The following is a 24,222-nucleotide window of genomic DNA, read 5'->3' as shown; positions in this document are numbered from 1 at the left end:
ACCGAACTCGACTGCCAACGCGAGTGATTCGGTTATAAAACCGAATGCGTGTGTGACGCAACGATTAGTTGCACGCGAGCCGCCTTACAGTGCAAATCGGAAAGTAGCCATCTGCCGGCTGAAGAATAAGTTGAAGAAAAAAGTAGTTTTGTCAAGAGAGAAGAATGAATACAGTAGTGTAAATTAAGTCTTCTTTCGTGTTTGATTTCCGACCACCCCACATCCAGTGCCCATCCACCCAATAGTTTTGAGTTGATTTGGAAAAAATATTCACTCGAGTCGCTAAGAAAAAAAATTCACATATGGAGTTACTGGTTGCTGCTAGCTAGAGGGTTAGTCCAGCTGAACCGGATCGCGACTTCATGAGGCGAAGCCCAGCCAGCGTCGGAAGGAACATAGAGTCCTTCACCCATCCCGCTCGGTTCTTTGAGGGAACGCGAGCCACTCAGTTCTGCCAGTGCAGTGCAGTCCATTGCCGTCCGGTACATCACCACTTCATGACTTTTAAAAACATTGTAAGACGTTTCTATAAATTAAATTGCTGGGCTCAACTCAACATTTTTGAGATTGTTTTGAATGTTTGCGACTACTATGTTGACTAGTGAGAAGTATACCGGCTATATGAGTTGAAGCAGAAGTATACCCAAGTAACCAGTAAGCACGATAATGCGGCACGGTAACAGCATTATATGCGCATATAGGGTAATCATTTGATGCTTGTCAGTTCTATATACACATATAATGCTATTATAATGCCAGAAAAGGCGAAATAGCGTGCCATTATAATGCGAAGATATAACCGTGCTTCTCGGCATCACTAGTGCTGATATAAGACCACGTGAGAAATGTCAGTTGTTTTCGCCAGGTTTTTCGGGCGAATATGTTGTGCTTTCGCGTACGCAGCCAGAGAGCTTTCGCGTATGCTGCCAAGCAGCTGGTACACGAGGTAAATAAATAAATGAATGAAAACGGAAACCTCTAATAGTATGCAAAAAATGTAATAAAATGATACAGATAGTACTTCTCCGTATCAGACTTATTCATTTTGGTGGTTTTCATCCTTTTAAGGACTTGAAATTGCCACATATTGATCCTTGTTTTATGATGATGAAATTCCTCATTTTGCGTCTCGAACCTGCGACACCTGTATTGTTGAGTTGTTGAAGTTCTGCTCCTTTGCTCCTTCGCCCACATAAGATGAATAGTATTGGAAAGAAAAGTGACCAATTTAAACCACCACTTTTCCCCGTCATAAAACCTGCAATTGTAGTAGTGAGAAGACTTATGTTTGACTCCCTCTCACCACTACATGCAAACACAAAGCACGTGGTATATGTGTCAAAACACTGGATGGCATTTAAACAAGCCCTGTATGCGAATATAGAGCCAATATAGTGCTTATTTAATGCCCGTATACATCAGGCTTAGAAGCATTAATGATGCTGTAATAGGGTTTCTATGCAGCAGAAGTGCTGTTATAAGGTGTGTAAGCATTTGTGGTGCTATTATAATGCATGCACGCATTTATGATGCTGATTAAGGGCTTATTATTAGTGCTTATAGTTACTTGGGTAGGTCAGTATAAATGCCCCTCGTTAAAAAAAAATCTTAGTCTCCACATATATTACCAATGTTGGCAGCCTTAGCTCCGTACACTGAGAGAGAAACCAATGAGAGGGTCAAAATGAGAGAGAACGGTTAGTGGAAAAATAATTCGATTGGATCGGGGAGTTGATTGCCAGACGCCGAACCGAAAAGTCGTAGAACGAAAACGGAAAATTATTTCGACGTAAACTTCAGGAAGTGATTGATCCGCGACAACCGGAGTGATAACGGAGGTGTCCGGAATCGAGACTAATCGGGTTCATGATAAGTTCCTCTGGCCGGTCCCGGAAGGTTGAAACCCCGACCCACGGTTCGTGACCAGTATCGTCGACGAAGTTCCTCTACGTGGGCGAGTCACTCATCATAAGCAGAAGGCAAGACGAACATTCCGTGCCGGAAAAGCGAGTAGGGTGGTTTGGTGGTGAGCTCGAGGCTAGTGGCCAAGAAGCTCCAAGTTATTGACGCACCACACGTGGCGGAGAAGTGACAACCGTAGTTGTGGAGGTGAGGACTACTGTGAGGCCCGGTGGGATTGCTCCCGCTCATAGGCAGCCCAACAATTGATGAGTTGCCGCCCGCACACGAGTCTCTTGTCGTCATCTAAGGAATCGGACCCGACACCTCGAATTGTCCGTTGGACCCAGGAAAAGGATAATTTATCACCGGCAGGCTGCTTGAAGAACCCATCAGTCATAAGCCGACCCTAAGACGCAAGTAGCCATCGTGGTCAACTTCTAAGACTTCTGCACATAACATAAGTGGAACTCGAGTTCAAGAAGTGATACCCATTTTAATATTTGCATGCTGGTATGAGGACATCGAAATGTCAAAAGAGTTATACCACCAATACATCGATCGACATTGTATTGAAAAGAATCAAAGATAACATATATCCAGGTGCAGATGAGCCAGCCACGGGCTGAAAATCTCCCTAATAAAGCTAATAATAATAATATATCCAAAGTGGCAACGCAGGGAATGAAAATAACTATTTTTGGTACAGCTTTAGAATTAGATTTCGGCCTCTCATATCCGAGATAATTGAGTCGATGTATAAGTTATCTATGCTGTTTCTAATATAAAGAATTTTTAGATTAATGAACGGAAGGATTTTGGAAAACAAAAGCTTTTTGACGTTATTAAACAGGAATTATTTTGACAGGAAATAATATTCTCGATAAGATCACATTCTGTGGTTACGAAACATGAATATTGGAGATTATGAAAGAAAACGTTTACATTTCATAAAAAATAAATGTGTTTTATCTCCAGATCTTAATGCCTGCAATCTTTGCAGCAACTGGGCTATTGCTCGAATCATATGGTTTTTGTTTACCATTGGCAATGGCAGTTTGATGTCTTCTATACTAGATATATCGCTTGCCAGCAACTGAAAGTGGGTACAACTTTTCAACTTGCTGTGACTTCTGAGTTCCACATATGTTATGTGCCTATCTGCTATTGAATATAATTCTAATTCTACCAAAATATCACTATAGAGGTTTGCATTCATTTATCAGTCGAATTACGGTTCTATTGAAGACTTAACCATCATAAGTGAGATCTATGACTCCTCCACACCATGGTTTGAAATAATAGTCATAGCAATCGCTACAACAACTACTTCACTACTAGTATATACCGTAGATATCGATAGACCAGTCTCAAAATAAAATGAGTCTCCCATACAATTGCAATCTTACTATTACATGAACAGCGTCACACTTCAATGCAGTACACTGCATTGAGCTTTTATGCATTTCTCGCATGGAGTACGTTTTTGATGCATTGTCTGTATCATGGTGTACAGGTTTGGGTGTAAGTAGCGTTCAATTGGTTAAATATGTGATAATTCAATACAACAAGCTTTCATAAAAATCTATTCGATTTTGAACATAACTAAAACTTGAAAGCTAACTGGTAGTATCGTTGCTTGAACATAAAATAGGGATTCGATAAACAGTTCACTATACCCCTAATCCACCTTCCAACAAAATGAGCAGCTGATGAAAGCTTATTACAGGTCTCAAACCATTTCTAACATTTTCCGATGAAACATCCAAAAACTCATTCTACTGAAAGCTTCTACTGTTGTTGTCAGTCCCAGGCATAGTGAAACTTTACCTCCCCATATTTAGCCGCCCTCAACTTTCTATCCATAACAAGCAAAAAATTAACTTCTCCAAAGTCTTTCACGAACCCAAACTTCCTGATTAAACAACACCAAAGATTCCAGCAGCCGTCCTACATGTGAATGGCAAAAAGCAAGCAAGCCCGGGGAAAGCCTCTTGTCTCGAATGTAAATTCATGTTCTGTTGATTTTTGTTCACTTCGAAAACAGAGAGAAAATACATTCATATCCAGCACCCGAAGCCCCACTCGGAAAAAAACGGGAGGTTAAAAGCATATTTGCGGGTGAAGAACGCGTCAAAGTTGAACCGCACAACCCACGCCACGTTGCACAGTGGACGCACTTCATAGAAAAGATGACCAAAAGTAAAAATCTAATTGAAATCGTTCAAAACGAATAATTGACGACAAAACAAGTTTTTTCGAAGGTATTGTTGAGATAAAATTCGAAATTTTTGATACATTTGGGGAAATGGTAATTTCAGTTCTTAGACTAATATCAACGTTATTACACACAAACTTTGAGAAAACACTATACAATAATAAAAAAACGCAACGAAAAAATAAATCAGTCAAAGAATCTTAATACTTTATATTTTTGACTTTAGACCAGCTTTGGTCCACTGTGCGTTCGCCCGCACAGCCGTATCAATGTGATCTCAATTTGCATCCGAAGGAAAAGTTTCAAAACCAGCTGCTACTTCCCCTCTCCTCAACTACATAGCGGCGATGCTATCTTGGCACCACACAAATGGCTTCCCGAAGATTTTTTATGATGGTTTTGCTCCCTGTACAAGTTGATCGCTCGTCATCAGTCAACTTGCGGCAAAGTAGGGAAAATTTTCGGTTTTTGAGTGGATGTAAATCATCCACTGGGAAAGCATTTGTGTATACATATCGCTAACATCCTCGCGATGTAATTCAATTTCCAAACCACATAAAATGAAGCTCAATGTGTGTTTCTTATCAAACATGGCAGAACCATGGTGGGATTGGAAAACTTTTTGTATGTTTGCACAAACACTTGCCAAAGTTTCACATGTGCTCACAATTGTTAGAGACACCGACAAACTCCTTGTGTTGAACGTCATTAAAACTTCAATAAGATTTGAGTACTGAAAAAATAACACATTAGAAAAAAGTTTTACTCTTCACTCTATCATAATAACGTATCCGTAGCATTTTATAATCTAACGCATGTATATAAAAAGAGACAAACATTTATACAAAACCATAATAATAAAGCATAGAAAATTCAAATAATGATTTGCGGTTCGTCTACACTATTCATCAATCATCGCGAAGGCTAACAGACAGCTTGGTTTTATTTTTAAGGTAGCTCAAGACTTCAAGGATTCTCACAGCCTTAAGGCATTGTATTGCTTACTGGTTAGACCTATAATTGAAAATGCTTCTGTGGTCTGGTGTTCGTACGAGGTTACCTGGATCCTTTGCCTTGAAGGAGTGCAGAAGAGATTCGTGAGGCTAGCCTTAAGGAATCTTCCATGACGTGACCCAGTAAACCTACCACCTTACCCCAACAGATGAATATTGCTAAGTTAATCATCTAGAAAAACTAGACTTTCTATGGTTATTGTAACTTTTAGAAATGTACTCAGGTTCAGGGTTATTCCAATGGGTCACTGGGTCAGATCGAGTAAAAATTAGAGTTGAGAAAAAGAACGTGAGGATCTTTTTTTTTGCGAGAGCCTGTTCATTTGATCAGCACGGATCAGAAAAAGGTGACGGAAAATCAACGAGCCGATTCATTTCCCCTATTCGCCTTCGGTTTTTTCACGGTTTTATTATAACGCTTGACATATGCCTTGCTTTGCACGCCACGGCACACATGCAAACACAGTTTGCTGCAGCTCCACACTCTCAGCACACACAGCCAAAGAAATAATTTCCCCCACCAACTTACACAGGCACACGGTGTGCTGGAACACACATATTATCGAACTTGCATGAACCTCCGATCTTTTTTCACGAAAAGTTAGCCTTGATAGTCAAAAAAAGCTTGCGGAATATTAAAAAATCTTTCATCGGAAAAAAATTGAAAAAAGTTGATTTTTGTATTTTTACCCTTCTCCCATATATGAGTTCATAGGAGAATATTAGAGTTACACTAATTTTGATGCATTGCAATAGCTCAAAGACTTATTTGATATACCTTGAACACTAATTGATTACAAGACGTCTCAAATTGAGCATAATTTATACCTACATTCACACAATGTGACCAGCCCATGGTGGTATGCCGTTTATTAACGACATAGCATTTTTACATAACTTTATTAAGGTACTACACCTTATCAAATTTCCATCAATGTTTCCAATTCTACTGAATAATTGAAATCATTGGAGTTCGTTATTGAACATGAAGCTTTTTTAAGATAGCAGACAATTATATAATTACACACAACCATTAAAATAAACAGCCATACAATCATATAGGGCAATGTACTGTTTCGATTTTGTATGGTATTTTCACGCTAGCTGGTATTGTTATTCACATTTGTTTTGATTGACAGATAGAGGAAGATTTAACGCAAACCTGTATAGGATATGTCTACATCCAAAACTAAAACGCATACTAATATTGTAAAATATCGTTACACATACAGGAACAGGGCTTATACAGAAAATGTATAATGTGAAATAAAACAAATATATGATAGTCTGATATTTCCTGTATGAGTAACAATATTATATAATTCTATTGAAATCTTGCAGCCGCTGATTGGGTGCGTTTTCTAAAACCTCACATCATTAACGTATCCTTAGTTTCATATACATACTTAAAACTAAATACATACCATAAAACGGGGTAACTTTGATAGTTTTTTGAGTGAAAATCTGAATATTTTATGTTTTATTTGTTAAATAAGCACTGGTATGTTAGTCTCGATTGCACATGAAAGATTGCATAACGGTTCGATCTGTATGATTCTATAGTTTTTCTTATAATCTAAAGTCAGTTTTTGGTAATGGGGTAACATTGATACTGAGTAGATAAGCACATGAAAATCCACAACAAACTATTGTTTGACATCATCACAGTTTAAATTGGATTGGACAATATTAATAGAAAACTGGATTAGATTTTATCAATTAAAATACAGAATTTATTGAACAAATAACACCTTTAAAAGTGTTTTCAGTCAAAACAAACATGACAAACACCATTATAAGTTGATAATAAAGGGTATAAAATTATATCTCTGAATAGATATCTATCGATAATCATGTTTCGAAATTGAATTCGTCATAAATCAATCGTTTTTGAAACATGAATGAGTATACATCGAATGAATCCCGTAAAGTACATGAGGCGTTGCATACCTTTAGGCTTTGAACGTCATATGGGAATTTGTGACTTTGATTACAAAAATGATTCCAAATTGTAAAACTGTTTTTCGCTATAAGGTTTGATACCAGATTTATGTTCTACTATAGCTAGGTCATCAAGCATACGTACCGAACTCATTATAATTTCATGAAATAGTTATAGTAAAACAGATCTCGCGTTTAGTATCATACAGGCGTATCTGCAGTGATCGATTTCTCTTCGTCGATTTTCTCTTTGGAGTAATTTAATCAAATTTCAGAACAATTTACGATGCAGCATGACGAAGAACGATGAGTAGCTTCCAAAGAAACAAAAATAGCAGTCAAAAATAGTTGTCCGGCCAAGTTATTAACTAAGGAGAAAGTCGATGAAGAGAAATCGATCAATGCAGTTACGCCCTTATGATAACGAACGCGAGAGATTGTTTGTAAGCGTTTTGAAAGTGCTGAAATCTCATCATTTTTTCAATATTTGAACATAAAGTCTCAAATACTCTCGATTGGCACGAAAACAGCTCCGAGGTGAAGTGTCACACTGATGCTCCTTACTTTCGCATCCGTTTTGGTTAACTGAATTATTTTTATTTTTTTATATATATTTTTGTTATTTTGTTTAGTACGTTGTGGATCCCGCACTATCAAAGTTACCCGCATTATCAAAAATACCTCGTTTAACGATATTAAAATTTATGTGTCCATGTTGGTTATGAAATTGCTGTGTCTATTTCTACAAAATGTGCCCTCCATAAGTGCGAAGTCGTGAGTAAAAGTGCGGGATTACGTCGGATCGATTCGTTATCTTCGCCACATTTATTATTCATCTTATGACAAATAATTGGAGTGATGAGTAGATTAGTGACCGCACAAAACTTGTATCACGATGAGCTTGAGACCACATTAAGGCTATATAAGTCATTTACTGTTAATCATGTTATAGTGAACCCTCTTTCAAGACTTTTGCGCGTATAAGCACATGAGTACAGCCTTTACTGCCATGTGTAACCATTTCTAGGAATTCCTATTCTGATTAGAAAACTATGCCGCATACGTAAAATATTACTGATTTGATTCATAAAGAAGAATACAAAGCATCCGTATGAGCTTTTCTGAAGTGAAAAATGAAATTTCCATTATATAAAATACGGCATACCACCATGGGCTGGTCATATTGTGTGAGTGTATGTAGGAAGTGATGTATAATTTGAAACATCTAAGAATTCGTTCATATTAAAGATATGTCAAATTGGTCTTTATGCCGTTAAAAGTCATCATATTAGTGTAAATCCAATATTCTCCTATGAACTCATATATGGGAGAAGGGTAAAAATACAAAAATCAACTTTTTTCATTTTTTTCCGATGAAAGATTTTTTAATATTCCGCAAGCTTTTTTTGACTATCAAGGCTAACTTTTCGTGAAAAAAGATCGGAGGTTCATGCAAGTTCGAAAATATGTGTGTTCCAGCACACCGTGAGGCAGGTGACATATAGAGAGAACTGGTGCCAACTTGAATGGCAAAGCACTGTCGCTTCTTCTTTTTGGTTCAGGTAGGGGAAATCGGCCGAATGATCGCAGCAGGATGTGTTTTTGCTTTTGCTGTCACGTTTTGTCTCGATTCTTAGATTTTTGTTTCTAATTCGGCAGGTGAGAATAGTGGTGCTATGCCACCCGGAAGATATTTCGATGTGAGAAAAATTGTGAAAATTGTCCCCCAAGCGTTGTTGAGAAAAGATTTATTTCGATTCCGCGTCTTACAAGTTCGAATTGATAAAGTTGATTCGGCTGATGGTGCTATGCCACCCGGCAATAGTGTGAAGAAAATTCATCTGTGAAGTGACTGCAAATGCTTGTAAAAATTGAAATGTTTAAGAAAACGGAGTTGTGCATAATGTTTAAGTGTTTTTTCTGCGCTTCAGGAAAAGTTTTGTTCCGGGATAGCCGAAGCCGCGGGACTATTTTCGCGTCCCTGTGAGAATATTCTTCTCGATCACCACGTTTGGATGGTGCGTGGTGAAGCGTGTTTGTTTTTGCATCTCCGAACGCAGAACGGGTTTGCTGGACAGTTTAGCGGTGAATTTAATAAAAACTTCTAAGAATAATCGGTGAGGTTGTACGAGTACTGTTTGATTGGCTTAGTGTGTGTTGATTGCTTTTGCGAGTGAATGAGCAAAACAAAATTCAGGATCAATCATGTTTAATAAGCAGTGCGCGTAATCAAACAGTAATGCGGATCGCGTCGTGTTTGATCTCTCGAGCGTTTAGCTTACTTCTGCGGGGATGAGCACAAGAGTGATTCCTACAAAGCAGCTATGGAAAGGACAACAAACTGGTGAGATCGTTCTTAATTATAAAACCTTTTGAAACCACTAAATACGTGCCAGGGTCGAAAATTATACTTTCGATTCGGGAAGTGTGAACTCATTTTAGATATCCATTTGATATCTAGATGTTTTCATGCGGGGCTTGCTGTAGTGAAAACAACCTCAGAATGTGTGTGTATGAACAGCCATTCTTGAAATGGGTCGTTGGAATTGCAGTAGAGCTATCACCTTCCATCTCCAGGGCTAAAGTTGTCTGCATCTATATAGACTGTGTTTCTCGATAAATATATGCAAACAAATTTCTTCCATAAAAGCACTGCCGGTCAGTGGGCGATGGATTGTAAAAACACACACACACACACACACACACACACAGGTAGGGGAAATCGGCCGAATATATCGTGAGTTTCTGGGGACGAAGTGCTGCCCGACTTTTATTATCAAAACAAAATCTTCATCAAATCTGTGCTAACTATTCGTTTTCTACAGCTAAGCTGCATGTCTGGGCAAAATTAAAAAAATATCGTAGGGCCCGTTTCGAAGTTACGCCCTTTTGATTCTAGAAGATCACAATCAAAGGATTCAAAGAAAAACTGAGATATTGAGATGGGTTTTTACTGGCTATGATTAGCCGAAAAAATGTACCACACTTATTTTCAATAGATTTATGCCTGGAATGCCTAGTACCGATAAGCATTTTCAAATGTTTTGAATAACACATTGCACTTACATGCCGCAAAAATCTTCCTCAATTAACAGATTTTCCATGGACTCAAGTGCTATAAGACAATACGGAGCCAATTTCTTCATGCAAACAAATTAGTTGTTGTAGCACAATATTCTGGATAATTTGGTGAACCTTTGTACTCACGATACAAATTGCAGCTGCTCTATTGTTGTACATCAAAGCAAAAACATTCTTCATTTAATATCATCGGACTTGGGTTTTCGGTTATGGGTAGCAGTGTATGGAATAAAATGAAATTAACGACACAGAAAGCAGTGATGTAAAATGTAAGAAAATAACGCAAATTGTAGAACAATTATTACATTTTTCCGATAGAATTAGAAATCGTAACGTTTACAGAGCTTTATTGTGGATGTTTGTCTTCGACAGCTTGGAAAAGTTTGTAGGATTCAAACAATGTTATGGTAGGTTAGCCAGTCGGTAACCACAGAACAATTTATGATTTTTTGGTGAGCAAAATTGGAAGTTACGCAAATCCATAAACAACTCTGTTTTTACCATTTTTTATGAATCTTTTTTAAACTTAACTCCGAATTCAATTTCCTCGAATACCATAAACCTGTAGACCGTCACCTCGAATGGCATTAGTTCGAATTCCATTATCACGGGGTATCGTCATTCAAGGTAATTATATATTCGGGACAAAAGCATTTATCGTAATGGTGCGTCAGGGTGATGACACTCGGGTTAATGACATTTAGGGAAATGAAATTCAGTGTTATGGGGTAGAATCTTTTCACGAGAGTCTTAATTTGAGTTCTGATTATTAGGTAAGAAATATAAAATTAAGCAAGCGTTATGATTTTAAATTCAATTGAACCAAATAATAACGGATATTACTTTTTTAGGTGTGTTTCAAGTATTAGGTGTGTTTAAAGTATTCTCGTGAAGCCAACTCGTGACTCTGAGCTGCAACATCCAGTCGTCAAGCAACATTTCCGACATTTCCGCAAAATCTAAGTGTAGTAAAAAAATGATCACAAAAGTATTGACAGTCATTTAGAGTTCCATAGTTTAACAAATAGTGCATTACTCAGCAATTGAAGTTTAAGTTCTGAGGCAATATGAAGTTAGTGCTGGAATAGTCGAGGGGGCAGCTAGTTGGGCTTGGTCTATAAGAATATTTATGAATAATAATACTAACACAAATTTGGCTCATTAATGCCTTATAGCGCTCGAGCCATAGAAAATTCAAGTTATTGCGAAAGACTTTGGCGGCATGTAAGAACAATGTGTCATTGAAAATATTTGAACATGCTTAACGGTATTAAAGTGCTTAATTGATCTATACAAAGTTAGTGTGTTTAATGGTTACACCTAAAAAAAGAAGTAACTTCAAATTTCGTCTATTTTCTCATTAAAAACTCAGCCTACAGGTGAAAAATAACTAAACAAACCAACTTTGAACCTATTTTTGATAATATATTTTTTGATAAGCACGGCCTATGAATACCCGTTTAAATATCTCAGATTTCCTTTGAATTTGTTGACTAATACAATCAGAAGGGCGTAACTTCAAAACGGGCCATATGATTTTTATTAAATTTTTCCCAGACATGCAGCTTACCTATAGAAAACGACTGGTGAGCACAGATTTTATGGAGTTTTTTTTTCTGATAATAACGGTCAGGAGTGCACCGCGGGGAAGAATGTAAAGAAGAATGAGACAGAAAAACAGAGAAAGATACGAAAGTTACGACCCTGTCGCGCAACAGGAAATGAACTGCTCTTTTTTCCGTTTGCTCGGTTCAGTTCGCTCTTCCTTTGCTAGCCACTAAACCGTTCAAAAGATCCGGTTCACTAAAATGAGTGATTTGCCCATGTCTAGTAAAAACGACCCCAACATTCTTTTCAATCAACTTTTACCCAACTAATGTGTGTAAATCTGATTTCAATTGAACTAGTTTGTATAGTTTCGACTACGGGCAACATGTGAGAACTAAATTTGACACTGAGACCAGCTTTGGCCTTAGATATTTTTTTCGATTATATTTGGGACCTCCTCATCGCAATAACTCCAAACCGGTGAACATTCCTAAAAAATCCAATAATATCTTAAATACCAGACATCCAGATGAATATATTCGAGCTAAAACGAAGGCAATCCGTTAAGAATTGAAAAAATGGCAGCAATTTGATTTTTTTCATGTGATGGGCGGATATGGGTTATGATTCCGTTTCAGAAATCATCCATTCATCCTGGAATTCCTTAAGAAAATTTGGTAAGTAAATTTTGCTATTTGTACATGAGAAAATCCTTCATAAATTCGTTAAAAATTCTGTATTTCCTTTATCACTCATTTCTTAAAGGACCATTCCAGGGCTCAAAAGATCAGAAAGTTTCTTTAAAAATTCCTTTAAAAATTACTTATTAAAGCCTTCTAAAAAATTATGGCATTTGTCTTTATGTAGATAAACCAGTACTTCGAAATCACTTTCAGGCTGAAGGGGATGAACATTTGGTAAAAAAATAAATGTTTGTGTTATGCATCATGTTTCTATGTTTGTGTAGTTAATTTTAATAACTAAAATGGCGTTTGATATTATCCCAAATTATAAGTGAGATTAGAATGATCTGTAGTTACATAAAATAATAAAGGTTTTTAGATGTACACAATATGTATTCATTTTACATTTTTTTATACTCATCTACTTTTACGTGTAACAAATTTGATCCGTACCAACAAATCTGAAGGTTATTCTACTGGTCTTGCTCTTTTAGACATAGAAAGAGCATTCGACAGTTTTTGGCATGAAGACTTTATTGTAAAATTAAAAAACTTCAATTTTCCAACATACATTGTAAGAATCATTCAAGGTTATCTGTCAAATCGTACAATGGTAAATGAATTTGTTAGTTAGAGTAAGGAGAAGAGAGAATGTCGGTAAAGTAGGCCTACGATCTAGAAATAGAATTGAATTTGACCAATGAGATTGCGTTACGTTGAGGGGCCCAAATAGCCGTAGCGGTAAACGCGCAGCTATTCAGCAAGACCAAGCTGAGGGTCGTGGGTTCGAATCCCACCGGTCGAGGATCTTTTCGGGTTGGAAATTTTCTCGACTTCCCAGGGCATAGAGTATCTTCGTACCTGCCACACGATATACGCATGCAAAAATGGTCATTGGCATAGTAAGCTCTCAGTTAATAACTGTGGAAGTGCTCATAAGAACACTAAGCTGAGAAGCTGGCTCTGTCCCAGTGAGGACGTAACGCCAGAAAAAAGAAGATTGCGTTACGTTTTGAATAAATACATAAGAGTACCACAGACAAACTGACCTGTGTTAAGGTTATTAGTAAACGAGAAGAGGTGGATAATGTAGGGGAGATTTTCATATTACTCGATTGCGTCTTGTAGTCCAATGCTATTTTACTTTATCTTACTGGGGAGGTTGGTTCCGTATCTAACCACGGAGCACTCCCTAGTATTTAGGGATCAGTATGTGGTTTACGTATAAAGCCATCCGGTGAATAAGTACAAAACAAGTCTGGACTATCGGCTAGGTTGCCTTTTCCCGCACTAACGGTCTATGGTATTTCATAGGGGAGTCTTCTTGTTGCAACAACGTAGCCAACCGTGCTTCGTGCTTTCCTTCCACTTTTGTACCTCAATATTCTTTCCCTCTAGAGGACTAAGACCAGAAACCCTGAAAATAGATCGATAGTCTCCAACCGGAGTGGCGCTTAAGCCATCTGTTAATCTTACCGAAAGCACTTTCGGATGTCCGGTTACAGGATCTGCAAAAAGAAATTGAAACACGTTTTACTCAAAAATGAAACAACAATTTCGAAAATCAAATTCCTCAATTGGACCCTGGCTCTAAGCCCTCTTAAAAATTATCTAAAATTTTGTAAGAACTTCAGAAGCTGATTCCGACATTGAAAGAGAAAAACAAATTATTTCTAATCAATTGCGAAAAATGTCAATAACTTGCTATGCCGTTTGAAAGAATGCACAATTTTAATTTAGGACTCTCTAGTCAAGTTATTCAGTATTTCGAGAGCATTCTCAATCAAGAGAACGTTTCCAAAAGTTCATCTATTAGCAGGTGGCTGGAGCTTGGGAATGCGTTATAGCCACGTCATAATTTTGGTTTACCCTCTTTGTATAGTTTCCAAAACCCTACATCATTAACGAAGTCTTGAACTTCATCACTAGCCATCAATAATGTTTTTTGCGGTTTCATATGCTTCCCATCTTTCCGTGATTGTTTCGAAAATTTCACCATTCTCATCTTCAAAGAGCAACCATATCGCTCGAAGGCACTATTCCCTGAAAACCGGATCTTCAGTCTACCCTTACCCAGCCATGACACTGCACCCGGGAAAAGTTTTTCCCAGCTCTGATCTTTGCAGAGGGAAGCAAGCAGATAAATTCGGTCCACAATTTGTCTTGTGATTGTCTTAATCATTACTGGAGATTGGTGGGTGCCAGCTGGCTTTAAAACTTCTCCAGCATAGACCGTTAATACCGTCATCCCTGTCATAATGAACATCGTTTGTGGACCGACCGAAAACTTTTGAGCATTACCTATTTTTCATTCTTGTCTCATCCCTAGTTGTGTCAAAGTCCGTGGCGTAAATTATTTGCTGACACAATAGAAATTATTCCCCTGATTATAATTTACCGTTATCTTTAGGCAAAGCTATTTGTTCTTTATTTCAACGATTACAATTTTCGTCAGAAATTGAAATGAACTTGAAATCTGTTATTTAAATATGTACGGACAGCTTAGGACAACAACGTCAAAGAAAGCAGATGCAAATCAAAATTTCTGCTCCCCTACGCTTAAATGACTATAATTATCAAAAATTTTCCTGGAAGTTGTTTTTTTCTGAATTTGGGTAAACGTGCAGCTATGCAACAAAACCAAGCTGAGTGACGTAGGTTCGGTCGAGGATACATTGAAAAATGGGCATTTGGCAAAAAAAAGCTCTCTGTTAATGACTGAGGAAGTGCTCATAAGAACACTAAGCTGAGCAGCAGGTACTGTCCCAGTGGGGACGTAACGCCAGAAAGAAGAAGAAGGAGTGATAGTTTTATCCACAATGTGGACACATATTGACTGTTTGCTTACCACAAACACAATCGAACAGTTATGTTTGTTCAGAATTCACGTGCGTGAGATGGCAGCCGACCTTCAGCTCATGGTCGTCCGTTACTCTGTCTTATCATCGGTTTATTAAGCACTGTACGCCAAATATGGTCCTGTGGATCCGTCTGCCACATGATTCGTTCGAGAACGAGGAAAAATAACATTTAATCCCGGGAAATTGAGCTTGACTTGTAATCGCTCACCCATATGGCTCCAGTGATGATTAAGCGTATTTGGTTGTCGAATATCCATCCACATACTATTTGGTGGAGCGGGACTTCGAGCATCAGAGTGGGGTACTACGTGTTTTCTTTTTTCTGACATTATTAGGGTAGTCTAAAAGTATTAACGTATGTCGACTGTGACATTTCAGCTCACTAACAATCACATACTTCCTTTTAATTTAATTGTTATATGGCTAACCAGCCGAGTGGAAGTTTGAATAACTACTGTAAAACTAAACATTACATATACTTCGCAATTGGATTAGGTGGACAAATTGATGTGAAATTTACGAAAAATTAGAATCGAACTCACGACTCCCTGTTCACTAGATAGGACGCGTTACCCCTACACCACGAGAGGACTAATAAACGCAGACATTAACCTGAATTCAGCTCAATAATCACGTGGTTCTTTTTGGATGGACATCTAATTCTACCAAAAGAGGTGTGCTTTGCGAGAGATCCACTTGGAACGAGACTGATTTTTTTCACTTCTTCTCCAAAATCGTAGGACAAAGACGTACCGAGTGAAGTCCGATTAGCGATTAACTGAACCACGCCACATAATGATTCATATGTCTTTTCGCTCCTCTGTGTAACTTATTTACTGGGCACTTATTCACACTGTGGAAAACCTTTGTATATCTCCACTAAAGGATTTCATTCCAAACATATGTTGTAAAACTTATTTCATACACGAAATTTTAAATAGTTTATTCAATGACCACATATAATTGAGAACGTACACGAAGCTTTCCATTCGTCCAGACTAATAAAAAACTTGTGCGCGCATCATTGTGCGTGGTATTATCGCTGCACTGATAGCAACTGTCATGAATGTTAATTGTGCTTATATGTTTGGCTCCAAGGATTTTGAAAGGCAATCCATATATTTCATCATGCTTAAGAATTGCAGGGTGATGCTCGTACTTCTCGATATTCTATTAAAACATGTTATTTTAACGTTGAAGTGTTGTATTTTGACCACTCACTATATCACAGTCAGCCGTTGGTTGTGAGGCGAATCAAAACCGATTGCGACCGAAATGAAAATTGGTATGACGATCATTGGCAACGCCAAGTAATAATTTGATTGCATTATTTCCATCAAACGAACAAGATTAATCAATACATATCTTCTTGCACAAAGCGAAAGCTGTCTTGAGAAAAAAAATGGCGTCAGTTTGTATCAGCATCATTAATAGTAATACTGTGAAAATTGATAAATCTCACTGATTCTCAGCAGAGCTGAAGCTACATGTAATAAAAGTACGATAGTGGGTAAAGAAGAGAGAAAAATGGCGGATACAGAGTTATATTCTAACTCCCTGCGATTCAGGCTTGTGTGTTGTGTACTAGAAATAACTAGAACCAGCCGATAGTGAGATCTTCAAGTTAATAAAGTCGAAGATGATGCTAAACAGTGACAACTGCAGATGTACAAGGATGAAAACGAAACGTCGGTTATCATGAAGTTTAAAAAGAGGAAGACATGCGTAACACGTTGAGCGATCTCCCGGGAAAAATTTTCTTTGAGTATAACAAATATGACAGTACTGAGATTAGGTTATCATCGGCGCATGCCATAGTGCGATACGTCAGATTTTTTAATATTTGCCGCCGGAGATAAATGATAAGGAGATTTCGGTTGTAATGTAGAGGTTCGGGAAGATTGTCCGGATGGTACGCGAAAAGTATGGAGAGAAAACGGGGTTTCCTATTTGAACATCGTTTCGTGGAGTGTATTTGGAGATGCAAGAGAGGGTACAGTTACGGATTACTTCAGAGAAATACGTGCCAGAGTTTCGTATGGAGATATCATTAACAAGTGTTACATATGTGGTAGAAAGGATCACTTGAAAGCGGAGTGCCACGAAAAGAAATCGGTCAACGGAGGAATGATCAAACTCGGTCAAGGTTTGCCGAATCAATTGAATACAGCGCAGGTGCAATCAGATCAAAGTGATCCCGATGTTGAGGAGAAAGCAGAGGGGAAAGAGAACAACAGTGTAGATGAAGGTCAAACATCTACAGACAACGGTCATGAGCAATGAGAATATACATATAACGTATATGCTCTCATTGGGTAATGAGAGTATTGTAGTAATAAAGAGGCTAGCAGAATGAGGCGTAGACAATTTCGAGTCGAATGTCGATATGATAGTTTCACAGAGCGATTTCACCAAGGTCACGGGCAAAAGATAATGTAAGCAACAGCGGTCGGGTACAAACAAAGAGGGTACTTCGGATTCGGTACTGCCATCTTAGTTTTGTGGTGGCGATTCAATCGTTGCACAGCTTTTTAAAGCAGATCAAAATACGTTGTTTTGTGGATCAGCTTAAACTATAAATAACTTTATTATATTTAATTTTATTAAATTTTATTTCATATTAAATCTTATCATTACTACTTACAATTTACAGTACTTCTTTCCACTCACTACGAGATTGACTAAATCTTCAAGATCTTATAATGACTGCCTATTAAGTCCTATGCCACAATTCAACTGCCTGGAGAGATTTATTTTCCTTTGTCCTATGCATTCTCTTATGCTACTCATATAGGGTTACCATTTTTAGTTAGCGCACCAACACTTAGTTATTGACTGCAGTTGATATTTCGTTTTGAATGTAGCGATAGATTTTCATATGATTGAAATCCCATTTTTGGTTTTTGGGTTACTTTGATAATGGGTATGTAAACACATGAAAATCGGCAACCAAACTACTGTTTGGCATAATTGCAGTTGGAACTTGATGGGAGAATATTAAAAGAGAACGTGGGTTATATTTTGTTCATATAATAATTCTATTATCAGAAAATTTCGCCTTTGAAAGTGTTTAAAATTTAACATTCATGACAAACACCATTATAAATCAGTACAAATTGGTATAGAATAACACTGTTTGACAAAATAAATTTTTTGGATGGATCAGGGATGTGTATATATGGGTCTTTAAGTGCAAGAAAATAGGGGGGTCCGTAGCCTTGAGGTTACGCTTTCGCTTCATAAGCGGAAGGTCATGGATTCAATTCCCAGCCCCTCCAAAAAATAACCCGTCCAGCCACCAGAAGACGCCGCACGGAGGACCGTGCATAGGGGAGCACATCCATCCTCCGTCAGTATCAGATGGTGATTGAGACAAACTGACCCACTTCGCAGGTAGCTAGCCTCAAACGACTCAGGAACACGGCAAAACGAACCACCGCAAGAGCAATGGACTATGGCTTATGGAAATCGATTGGACCAACAGCCGAGCACTCTCCTACCTGCTCGGTGTGAGAGCAAAAGAGCAGAAGAGAGTGAAAGCAGATGTAAATATAGATTAGTTAAAAATAGAACTGTATCGGTAAAGAAAATACAGATAAAACTGATTCCGGCACAGTAGTGGCCACGAGCACGGAGTGCCTTAAAAAAAATATATATATATTACTAAAAAAAAAAAAATGCAAGAAAATTGTAGAGAGAGGCCGTTTTCAAATGATTTGCAGCACCCTTGGATTATTTTTAGACAAAGTTTAAGAATTTTGCATTTTTAATCACAAAACGTATAATAAGCATAATATCAATATCTTTTCAGATTCAATTATTCAACCATTGAATTTGTCAAATCAATATTTTTTAGCACTAGCGATCTAGGAAACGTGCACCATTTCAGAAGAATATTGGCATCAATTTTGTATATGAATTTGGAATGTTAACAATCATTAAGCAAGTATGTGAGGATGTACACCATATAAATACTACTTTTTTATATTTCACACATCTGGTTCATTATATATAGTAATTATTTTAGGTTCAAGAAGACGCTTGATTGGGATATGATTCTTTGCTCCATTATATTAAGCAATTAGCTATGCAATCCAGTAACATTTGATTTCAACAAGGATACGACTACGGAAAATTGATGTGTCTGTTATGTTTATATGAGCTGGTTAGTCTAATAAACTATTAGCAGTAATACAAAATTAAGTTGGACACTGACGTGTAAGTGGTCTTACATGAGCTAGATGGCGAAGTCTGTGAAAAATGTGATAAAATTGTTATTTGCGATTTCCCAAGATTTTGATAGGTACTCATTAAGAATAGATTACCTATCGTGAGTTCCATTTGTTATCAGAATATCCCTAGAAATTACAGACTAATGTAAAATAGCAACCAATAATTCAGTAATCAACATTTTTACATTTTTTGTGACACCACTTGACAGCCACTCAGGCAGGCATGATTTATGATTCAGTTTGTGAACAGTACTAATCATTTGTGAAAATTGATTTAGTGGTAACATACCTGCTTCTTACTTTTAAGATGAAACAATTTTTGGTTAAAGCACTTCCGATTGTTTTTTTTTTTTATTTTTTTTCTACATTTTACATTTTTTTCGGCAATTTTAATCAAACTTTCAAATGGAGCGTTAGTTTTTCGTTCAATGGGATGTTTTCTTCAAATGGGTTTAGTTGTAAGCATATTGGAAACATAAAGAAGTCGACCATTAAGGTTAATTTTAAACTCGTTTCTTATATGAGGCTAAACGTGTCCATTTATGAACCCCCATTCCCATATCCTCTAAACGAGTAACAATGCTTTTCGATTCTTTAAACAGGAAGACATAGAAAAACAAGTGTTTTACTCATTTAGATTATATCGCAATTATTTGTGAAATATATTCTAAATCTCAAAACTGAAAGTTTGATTAAAATTGCCGAAAAATATGTGAAATGTAGAACCAAAAAATAAAGAAAATACCGGAATGGTTAAACCAGAAATTGTTTCATCTTACAAGTAAGAAGCAGGCATGTTACCACTAAATCAGTTTTCACAAATGAATAGTATGCACAATCTGAATCAAAAAGAGCTCATGCCTGTCCCATGTCATTGTCCAACCTATATAAATTTTGAATTTCTGCTGAGAGTTTATTAGACCAACCAGCCCATATACACATAACAGACACATCAATTTTCCGTAGTCGTATCCTTGTTGAAATCAAATCTTACTGGATTGCATTGCTAATTGCTTTATCTAATGGAGCAAAGAGTCAAATCCTAATCAAGCGTCTTCTTGAACCTATAATCACCTGAAGAATCAAAGAAGGAAATTCACAAAATCTTGCGAAAACAAAAGATTCAAAGGGTTTTTAGGCATTGCACACCTTTGAAAGGGTAGACCATGAGTATCTGTGAAAAATCCTGGAGAAATTTGGTTTCCCTCCAATTTTAATCAGTTGTGTTAAAAATCTCTATGATATTGCATCCTCTCGTGTTTTGGTGAATGGTTTTTCAACGGATGTTTTTAGGATAATGAGGTCGTTGAAACCTTTGATCATGGTTTTATACGTGTTTTATTTAGAGCCTCTTGTCAGGACAATTGCTGAAAATTTGCAGGGGTTTTTGAATATGGTAAATTTATAACGGTAACAGTTATTGCAGATGATTTTAATGTGATAGTGCGAAAATAGCAAGACTTTGATTAACTTTTGAATATATTTGAGTGTTATTCAAAAAATGCGGGAGCTTGAAATAAGACAGTTGTAGCTTATTACGAGTCTATGATAATGAACATCAGCAGTACAATCCAGAAACATAACATTAGGAATTTAAATCTCTTTGAAGGATGTGAAGTACTAAATACATTCATTTTGTCAACGATTTGGTATGTTGCGAAAATTTTACTACTTCTGAATTGACACATATCATAAATTAAGAAACATTGTGGAAATTTTATCCAAAACGGATCGATTTTTAGTATAGAACGCAATCAATTATATCTAGATTTTTTGAAAGGTGGATTAAAATTGATTGATCCCGCAGCAAAATTGAAAGCACTTTTCATGAGAAATATGCTTTACAATGAAGACACTGAAAAATGCTATTTTCAAGAGAAATATTTACTTGATTTGAATTCATCGCAAAGGCTGCCGAAGAACGCAAGAGAATGGATAGCAAGTGCGGTTTCCTTAAAAGGGAGAGCAGATTTAAACAAAACAAAGCGTTAAATGACTCTTTCGTTGACACCAACAACTGTATTCCGAAGATTGAAGAGAAAATTAACATTGAGTGAGCAACTTTGTAGGACAATATAAATTATAATTTGATTACGCTAAATGACCAATCAAAGATGTTTTGTTTTGTGAACAATTTGATCCCTACGGGGAAAAAGTTGTGTGGAAAATGCGGATGACGTACCTCAGACTTAAAATTTGCCCAAATGCTAAGCGCAATGATGTAGTGAGATCATTCGGACGCGAATGGAAACGGACGTAACTGATAAAGATCGTTTCCTTTCACAAAGAGTATGTATGAGATCGCAAAAACAAAAAAAAAACTGCATTATGGTTGACGGTGCGGTTGATTTCGTTTAATATGGCAGGGCCAGAGCTCAGTCTATTTATGTTTAAACGACTGCTTAGAGAGCGATGGAACAATTGAAAAGTTCTTGATAAGCATTTTAAGAAGTTATTTAAGGTGAAGATGAATCGAAGCCAAACCTCAAATTTTCAAGAGCACGAATCTGGAGAACCCAACATCCGTTTAAGCCGAAAACTTAATCGATTGGTTTCTAGCTGGTGGTGACCAATCGATTAAGTTTTTAGCTCAAACGGATGTTCGGTTCTCCAGATTTGTGCTCTCGAAGGTTTGAGGAATGGCTTCGATTCATCTTCACCTTAAATGTTTGCTAAAATGTAAAACAAAGACTGATTTAAACAGTAGAGTTAGGCTACCATGTAATCCATTTGGCGAACTGTACTTATTATTTTACAATAAAAAACATGTATAAAAATAAATCTTTTAATGTTTCGATGGTACCATTCTTTTTTGACGTGACTTAGCCAGCTGCCTTTACTGTCACGATGTCATAGACTGGTATTAGCAGAATAATGTCGATTTTAGTAAGAGGAGTACCAGCTCAACAAACTGATCATACATCCAACCGATCGAAAAATATTGGCCAATCATCAAGCATAAAATTAAGAACTGTATCACAAAACATTGTGATTTCTAATAAGAAACACTATCTAATTTAGAGTTATTCTGGAAAAACAAACGACAGATAGGGTAGATGGTACTGTACAGATAGACAGATGGTACTGTGCAAGAAGTTATGGGTGGAATTCAGCGAAAAGTTAAAAAACTCAACCGACAATCTGCTGAATTGTTATTGTACTTTCGTCTAATAAAATACAACAAAAATTATGCGCTCAGAGTTTTTGTACGTTATTTTTTTTTTTTTTTTTTTTTTTGAGGAAATCATTTATTTTGTGCGGTCAAATTTCAAATGAAACAGACTTTTTTACTTAAGTGAAGCTAATATATAACTTAGTTCACCCTAATCTTTGTCCAACCGCCAGTGGTAGTGGAGCTCGTCACATCATGGACAAACACAAAATGCACGGTAAAACACACCGCAGGTGTCCATACGTATCGGAGCAGAGTGATGTGGCACATTTGGTTGGAGAAACATACCTGAATATGATCGGTATGGTTCGGCTGTTCCAGCGTGAGGTGAAAAACCACACCAGCATGGAATGTAAACAAAGAAATATTCCACCGAAGGTGGAGAAAGGTTTTGATAAACGAGCCAATAATTCGGAGGCACTTTTCGTCTTCAACGTTTCCGATACATATTTTGGGATTCACAGAGCATATTTAACGACATCCGATTGGGAGTATAGTTATGAGGAGTATAATTTGGAGGTAGAGAATTGAGAATCACGTGGCAGACGTTAAAATTGGTTGATAGTATAGTAGAAAGTATGTATGGTTTGATAGCAAAACTGAAATAATTTGGACTTGGGCCATGTCCTTATGTTCAAGCTAAGGTCTGCCAACTTGTATATAAAAAAATGAAACTGTGAGATTCTTTAGTTACACCTTTCAAACTTGTTCAAAGACTATTGCAAAAAAATACCCCCGAAGAGAATTTAAATTTAAATTTCTCTACACAGAAAAAAAACCGTTCTCGTATCCGTGAACAGCACACGTGAACTCGTCAACAAGCAAAAATACACCGTGAACTAGATCATTTTTATGTGACTTTTTGTGGTAGTTCATGGTGTATTTTTGACAGTTCCCGTTTTCCAGAACTCTTTTTTGAGCGCGTAGTTATAAATTGTTTTCGGTTTTTTGCAGCCTCCTCTCTGTTAATAGCAGTATTTGCCAATCACTAACGAAATAATTTCATTGGCTGCAGCGCACTCTCTAGACAAAACTATAGTTGAAACAGTTTTCCCATATATTTGGTGGATATTATCCATACAAACTTCAGTTTTTTTAGTTTCACTCAATTCAGGATTCCGCTCGTTCAAACTTTCATAGTAGCTTCTGTGGGTCTAAATCAACAAATTTGGTGGAGGTTACTTCATAATTTAACAGTTCGACCGTAACTTGTTAGGGGCCACCCTAATGTGCAAGTATAATACGCAAATTGGTGGAAGCCCAAACACATCTCGAATTCTCACGGTAATTTCACGGCTGATAAAATTCCTATCACAAAAGATAAACACTAATCTCCTTTTTCGGCAGCAGCAGTGTTCCACCTGAATCTCTTCCATTAGTCATAATCCCACTTGTCGATTCTTCCCGATCACGATAAACTTGTAACATAACAAAACTGAACGAATAATAAAGCCCTATTTTTACACTGCTGTCACTTATACAAAAGAAACGTAGATTATGCAACGCATCGACAATTTTTATCATATTTGTATTTCTTTGTGACGAATGATCACAAGCGTTAGGCATTGGACAAC

At 37.0% G+C, this 24,222-nt stretch overlaps 1 protein-coding gene across 3 annotated transcripts in view; it reads right to left on the bottom strand.

Annotated features, from left to right (window-relative positions):
- LOC5569618 overlaps window positions 1–24,222 on the bottom strand; it is a 357,222-nt gene that overhangs the window by 285,363 nt on the left and 47,637 nt on the right. For 2 of the 3 annotated variants that reach the window (XR_002500093.1, XM_021842777.1), the window contains exon 2: window positions 13,860–13,891. The exons of the other annotated variant lie outside the window; for it this stretch is intronic. The gene's annotated coding sequence lies outside the window, so the exon portion shown is untranslated. The remainder of the gene's footprint in view (window positions 1–13,859; window positions 13,892–24,222) is intronic. 3 annotated transcript variants of the gene reach the window in all.

The sequence above is a fragment of the Aedes aegypti genome, chromosome 2 (genome assembly GCF_002204515.2).
Source record: "Aedes aegypti strain LVP_AGWG chromosome 2, AaegL5.0 Primary Assembly, whole genome shotgun sequence".
Lineage (NCBI taxonomy): Eukaryota > Metazoa > Arthropoda > Insecta > Diptera > Culicidae > Aedes > Aedes aegypti.
The sequence above is the reverse complement of the archived record's forward strand: the minus strand, read 5'-3'. Positions and strand labels throughout refer to the sequence as shown.